The sequence below is a fragment of the Rhinolophus ferrumequinum genome, chromosome 9 (assembly GCF_004115265.2).
Source record: "Rhinolophus ferrumequinum isolate MPI-CBG mRhiFer1 chromosome 9, mRhiFer1_v1.p, whole genome shotgun sequence".
Lineage (NCBI taxonomy): Eukaryota > Metazoa > Chordata > Mammalia > Chiroptera > Rhinolophidae > Rhinolophus > Rhinolophus ferrumequinum.
The window spans coordinates 60628552-60647603 of NC_046292.1; positions in this window are offsets into that span (position 1 = coordinate 60628552).

Below are 19052 nucleotides of genomic sequence, written 5' to 3' on the forward strand. Positions count from 1 at the left end.
AGCAAATTTCAAAAATATATTTAGTTTACTTAAATAAACCAGGTGAGACAATACGTACTTCACCTCAAGTGAGTGGCCCGGCTGTTTGTATATTTTACCGCATATGGCCCTCGGTGAAAAACGTTGAAAAAAGTTTGGACAACCCTGCTTTAATCCTTACACCAATCATATAATAAAAAGTCATTTTATTATCCCCATTTTACAAACAAGTTAAGTACGTTGCCAGTGGTCACAATGCTGATAATTGTCCTAGTCAGCACTGGTGCCCAGAAAGTTGTGACTCAAATCCTAAACATACCTTCTAGAAGTTACTCCCCGGTATAAAGAAGAAAGTAATTAAGCTTACATGTCAATATACTGTCTAGTGTTATTGTGATCATATGTATGTATATGGCAAGACATTTACATTATATTTATTTCATTTCTTTTTATTTCATGAGGGTACAGAGGAGATTATAATTTCTGAATCCAATTTTTACATTAAATAATTGGTATAGAGAATATAAATGCTTTGCCATTATTTCTAACATCTTTTCTGTAAACATTTATGAGATATTTAAAATAGGTTAAAAGAAAAAAAACCTTCAAAATATTTAGGCAGATATATTAAAGAATATTATATGATCCCTGACTCCAAAGAATTTATAACCTGAAATGTAATATTAAGACCTCAGTAACATTCGGGCTCTGACCTGTGTGCAAGCTGTGCCCAAACTGATATCAAAAACCTGAGAATTCACCCATCCGCTCAGAGAGCAACCAGACTATTGGATATCACAAACATAAAGTAACTATTGTCTCCACCCTTTTATTTTCAAGCAATTGTTTCCTAAACACTGTTGTAGTCACTAAGTCTGCACACTTCAGAAATTCCAGAGCTTCACTAAATCTCATGGCAACGTGTGTTGGCATTTTCCTTGAGATTTCTTTTAAAGTATCACTTCCGTCCATCAAGTCAGAGTACCTCTAAGTATAGTGTGTTTAAATTCTTTATCTTTCCTGACAGGATGTGGATTCCCAACAGCAGCAAACAGCTAACTGCTCTCCTCACTACTCTCTGCAAGTATCACTCACATGTTTATGTTGAGAGTTTTAACGTCATTTGTTGAAATATATTTAAATGATGTCATTTGGTCCACACCAAGTTAATATTGGCTTCCCAAAGGCTTCGATCAATTCGTTCAACCAGCTGGTTTGACTGATTTTTCCTTTAAATCAACCTAATTGCCTGAGTGTTTGGGCAAATGTAGATACCTTTACACAAAGAGAAGGCAGGCTTCATGTTAACTTACTAAATGAAGGTTATTCTTTTCTTCTGAGATCTGCCACGGACTTATTGAGTGATTATTGGCAGGCGTTAAAATCATACCCCCCTTCCTCTTTCTCATTTTGAAAATAAGAATACAAATATGTAAAATTCTGAAGATATTAAATGGAAAAGAAAATTATAATTGTGTATTTAAAGATACATCTACATTGCATACAGAGAGAGATTTCTTCAATTTTGAAATGCCAGCAAGAGACAAGATAAAGAAAAAAAAGACAACAACTTAAAGAGATTTTTTAAAAGCTCCCTTTTAGTTGTACATTTAGGTTCTTTCAGGTAATTAATCATTAATGAAAATTTAGATGCTATTTTCTTTTTCACGTTGCAGTATGTATCACTGGCACTTTAAAGGCTAACATGGATTAATTTTCTTTCAAAATAAATATTCTACTTAACAAATTGTCTAGGTTCCTTCACTAACGTGTATGGCAATCAAGACCAGAGCTTTGGATAAACTCAGGGTTTTATCCAAATTTGTTTACCTGTCTTCTAATAAAAGATTTTCAGTATGCCATCTATCATCCTAATGACAAAACAGAAAGAGTCATAAAATGTTCATAAAAATCAGATCAGATAGAGCATCAGCTCATCTGGGTATATTTCCCTACGATTAACCAGTTCTGAATGACAACATTTCTTATCTTATAACTGTGACATGAAGAGGGAGCTGTAGCTCTTCTGAGACACAGTTCTGCATGCAAGAACCAGCTTATCCACGCTCTCCGATCTCCTGTGTTTCTCTTTCTCTCTTTCTCTCTTGCGTTGTCCCTCATTCATTCACTCTTCCATTTTTTCTTTCCTTTTTCTTTTTTTCTTTTCTTTTTCTTTTTTTTTTCTTCTTTTGCCATTGTGCCAGCTCCATTTAAATGTATTTGCTGTGTATCTGTTCAAGTGGAGATAATCCATGCAAATCAGGAGCAGTGGCTTTCAGTGCTCGGTTCACAGAGAGGACTCAGCTTGCGGAGGTCACTCGTTCACAGCCGCTCCTCCCACTATATTTTCCCCTTATTGCAGAACTGCTGTACGTATACAGTGACTGAAAGGACTCAATTTACTTCAACTGCTGCCTGCCTTTACTTACAACTTTTTTTTTTATAAAGGAACTTACCTCCATCTGTCTTTTCAAGGTAGGAAGTCTGATTCTTCTAAAGACGCGTGTAATGCCTCCACTGTCTGCTCATTATCAAATGTCACTTGAATGCTTTATATTGTTGCTGGCATTAGGCACAGATGCTGTGATTCCAGGTGCCTCACGCTTTTGTTACTTAATGGTATAGGTACAATTGTTTAAGTGTCGGGTATTGTACGTAATGTTTATTTTCCCTGCAATCAGCTTCAGTTTTGCAATGCCAGAAAGATTACGGTGTCCACTCTCTAATCTAGAAATACAATCCTATGTCAAGTTTTCCCTCATAAATAATAATAATAATTTCTCAGTATGTTTTAACTTATCATTCATCCTAGCCAGCAATAGCCCAGTGTAAAATTCAACCGTGTTGATTTTTTTTTTTTTTAAACCTGGAACCTTCCTGCAGCATTTTCTGTGAAAAAGAACAAACTGTTGAAATGTTTTTAACAACAGCAAGAAAAGGATAAATTTTACTTCATTCTGCTGCAAAGTAAGAAGCTGAAGGCCTTATGGCTAACAGGCCTGTCAAATAGATTTATTTTTCACAATTCACAAATTGTTCCTGGGCTATGCAGAAGTGTTATAATTATTTAGGATTTAGTTACTGTCATTATATATGCTATCATATATTGTTTTGAGACTGAAATTGTATTATAAAAAAAGTTTAATGTAGCAAGGCAAAAAGAGCTTATGTTTGTATAATACTGTTTGATATCATTTTTTAAAACTGATTTCAATAGCCAAATGGTTACTTTTGGATTAAAAATTCATGTAAGCAACGAACAGATTTGACAGTATACATGCTGTTTTATGAAGGCAATTCCTGGGCTTACATTACTTCATATGTGTTTCCTTGAAGTTACTTGTAATAATATTTTAATAATTCCATAGTCATTTAAATTTTAAAACATACTAAATGTCATAAAATTACACTCAAAAATCTATTTTTTTATTAGTAAAAATATAGTTATAACATTCCAGTTACAATTTAGATATCAATAACTGTAATATGCCTTTGAAAATACTCCTTATTAATATAAATTTACATTTATAACCTGATTTTTCTAAAAAGGTTTGACATGTGGCTAGGACAAGATTCTTTAATCTCTTGTATAGTATAGAATTGAACATAAACAGTGAACAAAGTTGAGGGTCCTGAAAAGTAGAAAAAAATATCCTCTGGTCTACTGAATAGTTTTGATGACATAAATCTTAGATTTCATATTCTAGGTAGATACTTATAGTTAGTGGAGTTTGGGTGGGGGGAGCAAATTTATTATCCATGTAAAATATTTCATCACCAAAAACGTGCAGTTCTTTTTGATACAGTCTTCTGTTAAAAAAAAAAAAAAAAAAAAAAGCACTCTGATTTTTGAGTACAGTACAAGGAATGAAGCCCTGTCATTGTTAGCATAAAGAAGACATCTACACAAGTATTACTGTGCAGAGGGCAATCTTTCTGTCTCTGGCATTTGTTAGGTTACTGTACATAGAATTTAACACATAAATATGTTCTGCTTCATGGCATTTTAGTGATCCTATTGGTATGCAGGCTACTCTGCCAAGATAGCAACAGACAAAAAAAAAAAAAGATATATGTTTTATAGCAGTGGGAAATAAAAGCCCTTCACAGTGAGAGAAGAGGAATTTGACTTATTTCTTATGCAATAATTAGAATTTCTTTAAAACTCTTTGAAATCCTGAGTGGAAAAGTAAACCGAAGCTTCCCAAGAAGGGCATATTAAATTTATCTATTTGAATCAAGCAGTCGCCAGTGAATATCTTCTTCCCAGATACTGTCACTGGAGGATTCCAGTCTTATCTTAAGTATTATAGGGAAAGAAAAGGATTTGTCACTAATGGTAGGAAAGGATTCTTTCCTATTTCAAATGAGTTTGAGAAGAGCACCCAACACAGGAAAACCTTAACAGAGGGAAAGGTGTGTGGGATTTCCTGGTCATGTGAACTTGAGACTAGTGTGAAATTAAAAGATGCCCTTTCAGAACAAAGGAACGCCATATAATACTGTCAGCAGTCAAGTTGAGGATAGTTATAAAAAGTGGCCAGGGACATCTTTTGGGACAGAGAAAACGCAACCATGTGATACTGTCAGCAGTCAAGTTGAGGATAGGTATAAAAAAGTGGCCAGGGACTTCTTTTGGGACAGAGAAAATGGGAACAACTAGACATTCAACCAAATTCCCAGTATTTGATAGTTACGGTGGCATTCTCCCACAGAATCTCAATCCATCATTTCAGAGTTATTTCAAAAGCACATATTTTATAGACAGTCACATTTATTTGCACACCTCCTAAGAAACTCTCCAAAGACCTAAGTTGTATGCCTCAAGTTAGGTTTCACTGTGCATCCTAAATAAAATGGTCAGGCCTTCAATTCCTGTGGGTTTCTTTTGCTTCATCTGTAAACTTGCCATTCCTCTAGTAACTCATTTGAGCAACTCTTCAATATAAGTTACATTTTTATACTCCATTTTAGTGTGCCTTGCAGCAGAATCTCTAGAACTGGTAAACCTTGTAGCTATATGTAATATCATGTTGTTATTCCCACTTGACTCTTTTCTGCTGGTTTTACTGAGTACAGTGAAAAAGATAAATTATCATCTTAAAAGGATGCTTTAAAGACTGTTAATAAGTTCTCTGTAACTTCAGGAGTTTTCAGTGGGGCCAGAGGAACTTGCAGCCCTGCTGGAGGGAAAATGATGTGCTACCTCAGCAGACATTCAATGCCTTTATCATCTGTAGACATGCAAAATTTCTCAGGGAGGATTGTGTCATACCATATGTGTACTTTTTAAATCTTGAAATTCATTGCTGTGTGGATTCATTATGATATGAAGTGAAAACTCAGCAGATTAATTGCTTTATCTGTGTTAATTTAACATGTACAATACCGTGATGTCAATGGGACCATCATCCCCATTTCAGAAAGACATCAAATAAGTTAGCTAAGACCACAAAATTGTGGTAGAACTGGGATTTGAACCCATTTATTCTGATACTGGTTTCAAACCATCACACAACAATATCTTACTGGCTAATTAGCTGAGATGACTAAATAGAATAAGGACATTCCCCTGGCCCCAAATAGCAAAAACATTTCTATGTACCTATTTGTAGTTTTGATTCAAATGTCTGATTCCGATGCTTCAACTGTTTTCATAGCTTTTCACTTTTATCTGTGTTACCATTATAGCATATATTTTGTTTAAGTTGTTTCATTTAATGCATGCCAGGAATGGTTACTCTTGCAGAACATTTGTGTTTTTACCTCAAGGAGTTAAGAAGGATATCAGATCTATAATTGACAGACTTGTCTACTGACAGCCTTTGAAGCACCACCTCCCCACACACACACATACACACACACACACAAACACACACACACAGCTTTTTTGTTTTGTTTTGTTTTTCCTGTCTAAAGAACAAGATTGACATCTCTTTATGTGTTTAGAATTTTTCAGTGGTGTAAAGTGCTTGGTAATGATGGAAATTAACCTGAGGCTTTACCTAACTACCTTTTTTGCAACTCCAGTGAAGTTCGGGTAACAATTAAAATTTTCATGCAAACAACTGTTCCCATCAGAAAAAAATATATTCTTCTGTCTTGTCATATCTTATTTTCAAAATCTCCTGGGTAGTGAAAGGAAGTTCTTTTCCTTGCCTTTCCATTGGGCTCATCTAAATGAAAATGCCCCCAGTTGAAATATACTAGCACATTAGAAAAGCAGATAAAGAAAACAAATGAAGTGAAAATGCAGCTTTAAATGATCGTACTGTGAAACACTGAACATAGTTATCTGTCGTAGTGTCAGAAGGTGTTATCTCCTTAAGTAGAAACGGGCAAGAACAAATCCATACAAGGAAACATTTGTGACTTTATTTCTGTCTGTTTATTTGGGATAGCTTGAACTGTCTCGCACAGTTTTTCCTTCCAGTATGAGAAGATGAACTACTATAAATGTAACTCATAGGAATCTGATTCAAAGAGTGTGTTCATTTGACCTCTGACTATCAACTATGTAATTTAAGCAAAAATTTGAACAGCATTAACACATAATCAAGTGGCAGAAATGTAAGGGACGTGGGTTAGTAGCCATTGAGCAAACTACATATTTCTAGAGTAATGAAGAAAAAACAATTTTGATGCCATTCTGTGATACCAGCTCTCTTTTCAGATCCTATTTGAAGTATCAGGCAGAAGGACTGCCCTATATATCCAGAACCCCTATCTGCTGGCAGGCAGAAAGCCAGAGAATCTATCTTTAAAGTTATTTTAATTTATCAGTTTTGCCCGGATTAGCTAAGTTAGACATCGACCATTGGTGCAGAAAAGGTTGGGAATTAATTTAAATTTGAGCTCACCATTCCATCATCTCTTGCTGAGTGAGTTCCTTAGCCTGTGAGACATTCCTTTCAGATTTGATTTCTCCATTACTTGTTTGATATTCCTACCTTGAAAGAAATAAAAGGGGGTGGGAGGAGAACAGGAAATGGTGGTTATGAGCTATGTGTTGATATAAACATTGAAAGGAGTTAAAACGACCTAAAAACATTTGATAAATGCATCCCTCATTGCTAATTTCTTCAGCTGCATGACTGAATTTCACATCTAAAAATATGTCAGTTTCCTGAAATTCAGAATAGAATAGGTTTTTCTCACTGTGGAAAGTTTATGATAGGAGCAAAAACTATTCAGATGGCTTAATTCTCAAATGTATAAACAATCAGTTCAGACTGGACAGTTTTCAACACATTTGAACTCAAAAATAAAACTTCACTAGCCAATAAGACCCACAGTTTGGAAAGTAAAGCCAAAATTTGTAAAAAGCCTTAAACCAGGATTGGAAAGTCTGTCTGTCTCTTTACAGCTGTTGTTATATATGTTATTCTCTCCCAGAAATATTAATCGAGTGCCTTCCACACAGTCATCGAGACCTCTTCCCTGTGTTTTCACAGCAGCTATAGCTTATTCCACATAAGTCAGCCTCTATGTTCTTTTCTCATATTTCCCTGGTTGTTTTATGGGTCATACTGTTATATCCCATGTAGCTTGTAAACTACTTAAGGATGAAAGATCATACTTTGTATCTTTTACAGACATTGGCTCAATGCAAAGGCCAGAGACTATTCTTGATTAATAATTGAATGATTAATTGAATTGTTTTTAAATCAGTTAGCTTAGGTTATATATTTTTCAAAATTTGTTTCAAGTGCAAAGAGAGAAACATCTATCCATTCAAAACATTTCTTAACAGCTAACTAAACTATATTGCAGACACTGAGCCCATGCTCTGATCGCATATGAAATTTTACATGTGTTCCATTTTAAAAATAACAATAGGAAAATAGATTAATCTACTAGATAAAGTTATATATATTAGATTTCTCATTTTGGAAGTTAAAGGGAGAGATAACTGGTGAAAGGTGAGAGCAGGAGGAGAATGTAAAAAACAACAAGAAAATTAAGGAAATTTAGAAGACAGTGGAAGAATGAAGAGAGACATATCTTGAGAAATGAGCAGAGAAGGGTTTAGAAGATCTCAAAGAATTCACATCTTGGCATTTCGTATTAACCACAGTTTACAGCTTTTTAACTTCTATCATTAAATCTTTATATACTATAAATGGAATATAAATAGTAATTAATCTCAAGAGAAACTATTCTTTGGCCCAAAGCTTTGGCTCCCTGGGAATGAATACACTAAGCGGGTTGGGGTCCTAAGTAAGGATGAAAGCAAAGAGAATATAAGATGGCTTTTAAGGCAAACTATAAAATAGTCCAATAAAAAATCTCACAAAGAGAGCTTACAGCCACAAATCGAATTCTAAAAGGAATTTGACAAATCCAATTTTACTCAGGTAGACATCAACACCTGCTCGGGGTGGAGATGCAGCTGGTTAGAGGAGTGGGTTTCAGGTCAGTCGCAAAGGTATGATTGTCAGCCCGTGCACTCCTGGAGAAAAGCTAGGATGTGTGGAATAAGATATGGGCTTCAGGAAGCAGTGTTGGCAGGAATGAAACAGGAAAAGCAGTTTGAGGTTCACCAACCTGGGTAAAAACAGGGCTGCCCATCTATCCCCTTCTGGGTGCCCGGGCCCAGGAGAAACAAAAATCTCCCTGTTCCTCTGACCATTCAGGATAAAGGCGCTGAACGTACTGCTGCACCTCCCCACTGGGGTACTCTGGCCTCGTGCTAAAGACATTTTGTTGTCTCAGCTCTCAGTCATTTTGTTTTTCAGTCCTCATCCGTGGAGATGTTAGCAAGTAAAAAGCCATTGCATATTGGCTGCTGGGAGTGTGTTGGATTCAGAGAGGGAGAGAGCAGCCCTCCCGTGACTGTGTATTTCTAATTGATGAAAGCGACATAGGGCCATAGTTTAAAGTCTGCATCCTTGATTGGAAAACAAAAATCAAAGGCATTTAAAATCATGTGAACTGAACGTACAGAGGAAGCATAATGAAACAGAAAGAATACTCGATTCAGACAGACAGACCTGAGATGGAATCACAGCAGTTAAAGATATCACTTAATCTCTCTGAGTTTCAGGTTCCTCATCTGAAAACTGGAAATACAAATACCCTCTTCTCATTTTTATAGTAAAAAAAGGAACCAATATCTGCTATATGCTCCAAACAAGGCTGAGTTCATAGAAGACATTTAACAGTAATTCCCCATATTCATTTTGTTTTCTGTCAAAAATCAAATTTCCGTTACCCTGGATCCCACTCATAGACATATGTGTTCAAATGTTTCATGACTTAATTTTAATTTGTAGCTAAGAAAAAAAAAAAAGATTCATGGGACAACAAAGCACTAATCCTGTTACAAACATAGATAGTATCCGAAGATAGACAGACTTAAAATTCTTAGGTCTTCTCACATGGCAGTGAGGCAGATCATAGCTAAATAACAAATCCTTAAAAAAATAAAAAATAAAAAGATGTTTCTTTTTTATAAATTGTATTGGGGAACAGTGTGTTTCTCCAGGGCCCATCAGCTCCAAGTCATTGTCCTTCAGTCTAGTTGTGGAGGGCGCAGCACAGCTCCAAGTCCAGTAGCCACCCTCAGTCTGTAGTTGCAGGGGGCCCATCTGAGAATCGAACCAGCAACCGAGAGCCTGCACCTAACCAACTGAGCCTCCCAGCTGCCCCAAAAAGAAGTTTCTTATGCCAGTTATACCGAGACTACATTTATAATTTTGATTGAAATTAATATTTTCACCTGCCTCTGCTTCTCAGACCCTGATTTCATATCCTTAAGGCCTGATGCCTAATGACCAACATGTGGTAATTTCTACAGCTCTTCAAAGGGCATGCCTGCCAGTGTTCCCAGGCACTTTGGTGATAGGTGTTAGCTATAGAGCTTACTGAATTTCCTTCTTAGTAGGATCTGTTCAGGCCACTATGAATTTCCAGAACCCAAGTTCAAAAGCCAGACTGACAACTTTTTGAAGAGTGGATTATGAATTAGTCAAACATAAAGTCCATCTAAGAGGATTCTTTTTATTTTTAGCATTTTCTGTGTGAGGTGAGCACAGAGCACATAGAAGAAAAGAAGTATCAGGATATGAGAAAATCAAAGGGGTGTTTCACAGCTTTGTAGGATTTTTCTTATTTCTTTGGAAACTATGTAAATGAATGTCTTAAACACAGATTGTCATTGATTTCTTTTCTGATGTTTATTGATTCCCTCATCATTACTTCATGTATGTGTTCTTCCAAAACATCTAGTATCGATATTTCTCTCCCTCAATTCTGTCCCCAATCCATTATAAGTATGTCATTAAAACCCATTTAATTTCCTATGAAAGATTATATTAAGTGCACTTTTAGTGTAATTATGTCAATAGTGGAAGATAAACATGTATTAGGCAGTGCGGAAATGCTGATTATCTGTCAGGGTAAATCTGTTTATTTCAGAGATAGCAATCTGACAACCCCCTGGTGTTAATCTGGAAAGTACATACTCTGTGCCAGGTAGTTTGGTGGGGTTCTGACAGCGAAATGCTCTCCATGCCTCCTGCTGTGACATAATCTTCATCATATACAAACCCATATGCATGTGCATCCATATAATAAAATGCAGACATGAGGCTCATGTGTTTTAAGCATATGTGATATATTTTGGTGGTTTTGAACATATAGAAAACAAAGTGTAGTTTGAGAAGTACCAACGTCCAGTTTGCATCAGCAGCTCTGCATAGGATGGAATGGCTTGAAAAAGAGGAAAGTTAATTACAGGATTAGGCTGCATAAAATGATTGTGCCCAGGGCAAGGTTTGCCCTCACTAATGTCAGCTCAGAACCAGTTGTATTAATCCACAGAAAAAGGAAACAGCTGGTACAAAGAAGGGGAATCCAGAGAGGTAGGTCTGGTATAGGATGATCATCTGATTCTCAATGCAAGCACGCTTCTTTTATTCCTTCAACTCTTTTCTTTGAGACAGTAGTACCAAATATATCATAGAAACACTACTGACTGCCAGCTGCTATTGGGCAAGAAGTTCCTCTTTAATGAGATAAAACAGTAGCGGGAAGTTAACATGTCACACGTGCTGTGGATGAATTTCACTAGGTTTTTTTGCAGCAAAAAATGAATTGAATATTCAGGCACAGTTTGCCAACCCCTCTGAAAAATAATTTGTCTGGCTTTATTACATTGTGATCATTTCCTGAATGCCACAAAATGCTGAGTAGAATAATAAAAATTGATATGTATATTGACATTTCAGTATTCTAAATAGAAGCTGAGAAAATATAAACAGCATTTTGTATTTGCAACTCTTCAGACCAACCATTTATATGCTGACTAATTCACTTACTCTCAAATACCTCATTTAGCCTTAATATAAATGTCTTCTGAAATAATTTCTCCCCAGTACATTATGCACATCTTCAGTTTGATTCAGAATTTACATGTGTAGTTTGCATATTTTTGCATCAGAGTGTCTGCTTTAAATTAGATAAAGGTCACTGTCATTCATAATCAAGAAGAAGGTGGATTAAAGGTCACAATTCAATAAAAAAAATCTGATTAGATATAAAGGTTTGTTCATGTGATTCAGTATCATTGGATAAATGGAAATCATGAGTCAACAAATTAACCTCAGTATAATGGGTGACTTGCTTCACTGCAATCAAAAAATATTCAGATTTTTTTTCCCCATGTATAACTCATTTGTCTCTATGTAGCAGTGACAGTTATTTTTGTTAATTCTTTCACCACTAGGTTTCTTTTATAATGTCATTTGGTTTTAGGAGTGACATAAATGACAATTTTATCCCCAAAATAAAGTAGTAAGTTGTAATGAATTAATAATAGACACATGTGGATTAGCAAGTCCCTGAAGACCTACAGTTACTTCTACCATTTTTACCCTGAGGTAGTTCCTAGTTCTTCCACTCTCTTTAAAGGCTGGAGCTGTCACAGCAAATTTCTTCTCTTACGTAACTATTTTATACCTCTCCCGGACACTTAAGAGCCCCTATAAACCCTTCCAAATCTTGACGTATACTCAGTATTTCTGTCTGTGATTGGAATTAGATCACATAAAATGAAGGTATGACAATTAGGCAGACAATTAGACTTTTTCAGTTTGTTGAACTTTTTAAGGTATGTCTGACAATGACTTGAATAAATGAAAAGCAATTGAAAACAAATGCAAACGCTAAGTTGCAGAATATTTTTATTTTGTCCGTAAATCAACTTGAATACCTGAAAGAGGGTAATTGATACACCTTTAATTTATGTTTGGAGGGTTGACATAAGTACTGAGGTGCTAACAAATGCTTACTGCAACAAAATTCACTGTCACTACCAAAAGCAGAGTCTTATTTTCTCATCTTATAAAACATTTCTTTTCCTTTTCACATGTGCTCTTTACTTAAGGTGAAATCTTATTTTCTGCCCTTAATTGTTTGTCTACTCTATTTGCTGTATTGGCATTGTAACATAGGATCATCCACCAAAAGAAAAAAAAGTAAGAAAAGAAAAAGAAAGAAAGAAAGAAGGAAGGAAGGAAGGAAGGAAGGAAGGAAGGAAGGAAGGAAGGAAGGAAGGAAGGAAGGAAGGAAGGAAGGAAGGAAAGAAAAGAAAAAGAAATATAGACAAGGAGGCACCACCTATTTAAAGCACATTATTTATTTTTCCAAAGAAAATCAAACATTTTTACAGGAACCATAAAGGTTAAATGGTTTAAGCAGATTATAATTAGTTAATTTTGTTAAACATATATTGGATCAATTTTACATTATTTTAATTACCTTTTGGAATAAATGGTTTGGTGAACAAATTCACTTGATGTTCAGGATCAAACAAAATTACCTTTCCTCTGGGTAGGCTTAAGTTTCACAAAGTGATTTGGAAATGACCTCCTTTGCTTTCATCTAAAAATATCTTTGGGTTTAGAAAATGATTAAAGTTGGCTATATTGTGTTTTAAGCCAATCATATTTTATCATTTTCATAGCTTATTCTTTGGTTAAAGAGGAGTATAATGAAACTTCACTAAACAAATGTCCCCTTTAAGGAAACTCTTGGAATTCATGCAGTATCATGGTATTTGTAAGGTTGCTTCAACTCTTATTTCTGCCAGAAGGCATACATTGTACTATGGTAAGTTTGAAGATTTTCTCTTTTTTCTTTTTTTTTTCTGACAAGACAGGAATAGAAGCTAGATAATCATTAAATATCATAGCCAAATCAGAGATGTTCTGATTTACGTCTCTGCAGTGTGTGTGTGTGTGTGTGTGTGTACCAGTATTCATACCCATAAATAGACAATCCCTAAATTGTAAATACTAGATCCCAGGTACTTGTTTAGCACATAAGAAAAGTATATAATTGTCTCCCAACCATCCCAATTTAGGAGATCTAGGGAACAACTTGAGAGAATGAAAATAAGGTTTGCCATTTCTTTGTCAATGTGGAATTAGCTAGTTAATATAGTTTCCAAAGATAGTTATCTTTCTTTGTTTAGAGAAGTAGTTCTCAATTAGGGGTGATTTTGCTTTCCACGGGATATTTGGTAGTATCTGGAGACATTTTTTGGAGGGACGAGTATGGTAGATATTGGTGCTACTGGCATCTAGTAAGTAGAGGTCAGGCCTCATACTAAATACACAGGATAGCCTCTCACAACAAATAATTATCCTGCCCCAAATGTCAATAGTGCAAAAGATCAGAAATCCTCTCTTACAGGAAATGGGGAGATGTTTTTTTATTATGTGTCTCAACTCGATAGTACTGCTCTCCCCATACCTCAGTCCTATGTAATCCCGACCTGAATCTGGCAAAGGTCCCTTCATCCCTCAGAACCCTCAGGGCACTCATCACCTCATTCTGAAAACTGCTGGTTTGTCATCTGATTATGTTAACAACACCTTCGTGTTGCCACACCACTATGTCCCTCTGAATGCTAATGATCGATTTGCTTTTCTGTGTCCTGTACTAGACTATAAATCTCCTGAGAATTGTACTTTGTATTGCTATCGTCTAGCATAGTTTGTGGGTCATAATTGTCCTATTAAGATTTGGTATTGATGGAAATCAAGCTTATCTCTAGAAACAATACTGTGCATAGTATTTGGAGTTAACTTAAATAGCACTTAAGATATTAATTCACTAATTGTTAATTGAATACATAACTTGTAGTTGCTGTCCTAAAAGCATGAATGTTTAAAAAAGAATTGAAACGTAATCATTTATAAGTATGGGTCTGCCTGCATATTTACTTATGTAAAACATAATCATGTGTTTATGAAACATGGTATGATTGTATGTTATACATTTTTTCAATAAGGTATACATTTTAATGAAAACATTCCAAGATAGTATCATGAATATATACAGATACCTAAAGTAGCATATTTTCACATTTACATCATAAATTTTCCAAACTCTAACGACTATTTATATTTCATATGCAACAAAATAGGCAAAAACACTCTCCACCTCTAAAGAACACGAATGCTTTTAATAAAAGGCATTATTTCTATTTCTTTTTTTTTTAATTTATTGGGGTGACAATTGTTAGTAAAATTACATAGATTTCAGGTGTACAATTCTGTATTACATCATCTATAAATCCCATTGTGTGTTCACCACCCAGAGTCAGTTCTCCTTCCATCACCATATATTTGACCCCCTTACCCTCATCTTCCACCCCTCACCCCCCCTTACCCTCTGATTTCTATTTCTAAAGTTTCTTATTTCTATGTTTTTATGCTTCTTATTTCTTATTTATGTCTATTACTTCTATGTTATTTCTATGTTTTATGTTTTCTTGATCTCTGTTTCGAGTTATAAAAATGGTCAATAACAGTATCAAATTATGGAAATATATCTGGACAATTGAATAATAAGTGATTAGTTAACTTATTGATTGGTATTAATGAGTGTTCAGGACTACCTTTTACATCAATTATTATTCCTTTCAACTATAATATTGTTAACTCTGCATTTTGACAATACTATGCCCATTATAATTGCACAAAGAGAAAGAGTAAAATCAAAATCTGGCATGTTTCGGATTAGTAAATATCAATGTAAGCAGCTAATTTGGGTAAATAACAAAAAATTTACTTTAATAGAGCTTAAAGATTAAGAGTGCAGCTTCACACCGGAAAATTTATGTTCCACTTATGGCTCTAGCATTTAGAAGCTGTAAGTGGTTCAACCCCCTACCTCACATGGTTGTTGTATAGATAAATAAAATGATATAAAAATAATTTTTATGCATCCAGAGGCACATAAGTTAGGTAATAAATGGAGTCTATTACTAACATAGTGGTAATTACAGAAGTAACCATATTGGTAACAGCAGTGGTAGGGCACTAGAAATCCAGAGGTCCCTTTATAATCTGGGAAATATACCTAATAATATTCCTATAACTTAAAGTGTGATTTATAGTAGAAAAATATTTACAGAAGAAATTCTCTTATGTTTTCTTCTTACTGAAGTCATAATATTCTGCGTCACTCATGCTTTCTTAACTACTCTAATCCTGTCTTTTTTCTCCTACTTCCATCCTTCTGTTGCATGTAATATTCACTTCATCCCCCATCAATTTTATGATGTTGTTTGCAAGTTTGTTTGAAATAATTTTTAAGAGTAAGTTCCAGATTTACTCTTTTTCACTAAACCCAACAGCATGTTTTTTCATCTCCATATCTTGCCATGACTCACCAGAAAAACATAATAATAAATGTAAAACCATATTTTTTTAGCAGGATGCATCATCGATAAGAGAGGCTGTGAAATATGCAAATTTCTCATCAAACTAGGAGAATTCCATCTATTTCTCTGCCACTGATTCCAACAGGCCAACATGCCAAACCTCTCTTTGAGAATAGCATTTCTATGAGGCTGATCATAGAAGTAGAACTCAACAAATGCTTTCTGAGTGAAACTGGAATAATAAAAGTTTCCAGGGAATGGCTCTATAGAGGCCAAAATAATCATGAGTTGAATTATCATGAGTTTTTTTTTAATTGTATTCATTAATTTTATTTCTTAAAATAAGTCAGTAATTAAAGAGGAAATAAGACCCATTTGCCATTTTGTCTTCTAGACCTTCTAGGTCAAATTTTTCTTGAATTATTATTTTAATCTTTATATAAACACATATAGCTGAAGTTCACAAGACAGTTACTAGACTTTAACAACTTTAACTTTTTGGTTTTAATTAATTTTAAAATAACTGAGGCCCAAATCTTATTTCAAAACTTACGGAAATAAAATGCTTTTGACCATGTATTTGGATGGACTACTACCCTTTTACCAACATATTTAAAAAGAAAATCCTGAAACGTTTTAAAAACTTAAGCTTATTAAAATACATACAAATTATATATATATACATTATACATAGCATATAATTATATATTATATATAATGTAATATACATATATGTGTATATATACACACACACATACATTATGAACCAAGCATGTAGATTCTTCACCCTTACCTGGGGACGAGGAAGGAGTAAAACACAGAGCTCTCTCTGTGGCCTTTGCCTTTTCTGCATTGAATGTGAATGAAGAAAATATGCTTATCTAGATTACACATGAAACAAACCTGAAAAAGATTATCAATACCACATATGACAATAAATATAACTTAGCATAAGATAAGTGTTAATCCTGTACCTCAGTTAAAAACATTAAATGCACAACTGGAAATGGGAATGGGGCTTTCTGTCTAAGAAAATGAGGGAGAAAAAGATTTATGGGTTTTAGTTAATCATAAGTTTAATACGCATGGATGGTGAGATCCAGCTGCTGAAAAAGCATAACACCACCTTAGGCTAAATTAAAAGACATTGTAAGAAGGACATTGAAATGAATAGTCCCATTAGATTCTCTAATTATTAGATCACATCTAGCGTATTACAATTAGTCCTCTATATTTAAAGGAGAACAATGAAAAACAGTGTGTCAGAAAATATGTGGCCAAGTTGGAGAGGGGTTTAAAAACTATGAGAATTAGTAAAGGAACCAAAGTGTTTGGCCTAGAAAAGAGAAGACTAAGGAGAGATATAATAAATAATTGATAGATTGCCCCCCCCACTAAACTTTAAAAAAGTAGGAAAGCATATAAAAAGATTAAAGGCAGATTTGGAAAAAATAAAAAGTAAGTAATTGATATAATAAATAATTTAATCTTTTAGCAAATCCTTACTGACACCCTGTGGCAAGCATTGTGCTTATGTATGAGCTAAACAGAGAAAATGAAGAATTTTAATTCCTTTGTTAATGAACTTTAAAGTCAAGCAGAGACAAGACTTTAAATAATCACACAAATGAACATTTGATAACAAGTAGTGATAAGAAAGGAAAGGAAAAGCTACAGTGAAAAAATTAACTGATGTAATTTTGATGGAGCATATTGTCAGGGAAGGCTTTCTGAAGAAGTGATACTTAAGTCAAATAAATAAAGATAGGAGGGCAGGCTTAATTCCAAGTAATAACAACAGCATATACTAAGTCTCATGATCAAGGCTTCTTCCACCTAATCAAGGTGGAAAAGAGCTTAGTAAAATAGAGGAATGGAAAGAGGAGAGAGTAATTAGAGAATATTGATGAATAAGGAAGAATATTGTGAGAAGAAAGTGGGGCCAGATTGTTGTAGCTCTTCGGAGCCATATTAAGGTCTCTGTTCTAAGTGCCAGAAGAAGCAATGGAAGAATTTAAGCACAGAGTAAGAAAAGGAGATTTGCTTTTACAAAGATCACTTTAGCTTTGTGTGAATAATGTATTTGAAAGGGGTGAGAGGTGGTGAAGGACGCACTTCAGAGGCTATTGCAAAAGAGGCAAGAGATAAAAGGTCACTTGGCCTCGAATGGGGAAGATGGAGACTGAATATAAAAAGAGAGATTAAAAGATATGTTGGAGGTAATATCAAGAGAACTTGATGACGAGTGTGATTGTGGAGAAGGAAATACGGTGGCGAGCAAGTCCGCCATTTTCTGGTACGCATAATAAGATGAATTACTGAGAAAGAGGTTAAAGCAAAAGTTCAACTGCCTTGTTTTGGCCACAGTAAGTTTGAGAAGCAGAATCAATTGTTTAAAACAACCACCACAAAACCGTAAAGACAGTTCTCATATTTTTTGGATGACTGTTTGATGGATTGTCAAAAGAGGGAGCCAAATTGTTTTGTTTTCTTGAAAAAAACAGATCCACGACCACAATGTCAAATTTACCAGAAGGTTAATTTCACTCAGCACACAAAAGAACTGTTTTTAAGAACTAGACTATTAAAAAAAAAAAAATGAATACTGCCTTAGAAAGGGGGTAAGTTTCCCCTCATAGAAGCTACACTGTCAGAGACCAAAGTCTACAGGAGATGTTTTTAAAAGTTTTCTGCACTTGTGGAAGACTGGACTTGAGTCTCTTTCAGTACTATTGTGTTCAATTCCAGGTATCAAGTTTTAAAACCCTGAAAAGAAAACAAAGAAGATTTTCACTTAAGTCGCTGCAAATGTTTGGTAAACTATTTAATTGCCGATTGCTACTGTGCATGTACCTGGTACCTTTCTACCAGAAGGGTTATTGATTGCATCAGGCAACTATTGACTGTTTACTGAAATGTGCACACTTTCCCTCTAGGGTAAGTGAAGGACAGCACCATGCCAGAAGTGGGCTGCAAAGGTTTGAAGACAAGAGTTCTCTTTCATTACGACCCGGAACTCTCCTCATGTGAATGTCACTAATTGATTATGGCTTGCTTGTTTGCTGTATTTAAACTTAGCCTCGAACACCCTTCTCTAACTAGCACTCCCAGGCAATCAATACCCACTGATTGGCGTTGTCATTTGAGATAATGTTCAACCCAGTTGTCACGAGTGCTCAACCCCTTGACTCACAGCTCTTAAGGGCATCTACCCTCACAGACTCCACAGGGGATGAGAAGCTGTGATGATTTTTCCTAGGCGCAGACCATCTCACTGAGAATTAATACCACTTGCCAGCCAGAATACTATTTTCTTTTTTTTTGTTTGTTTCCACTGGTAGTGCTTTATTTTTTTCCCTAAAAAAATGGATTGAAATTTAAGAAGTTTCTGCAGTGC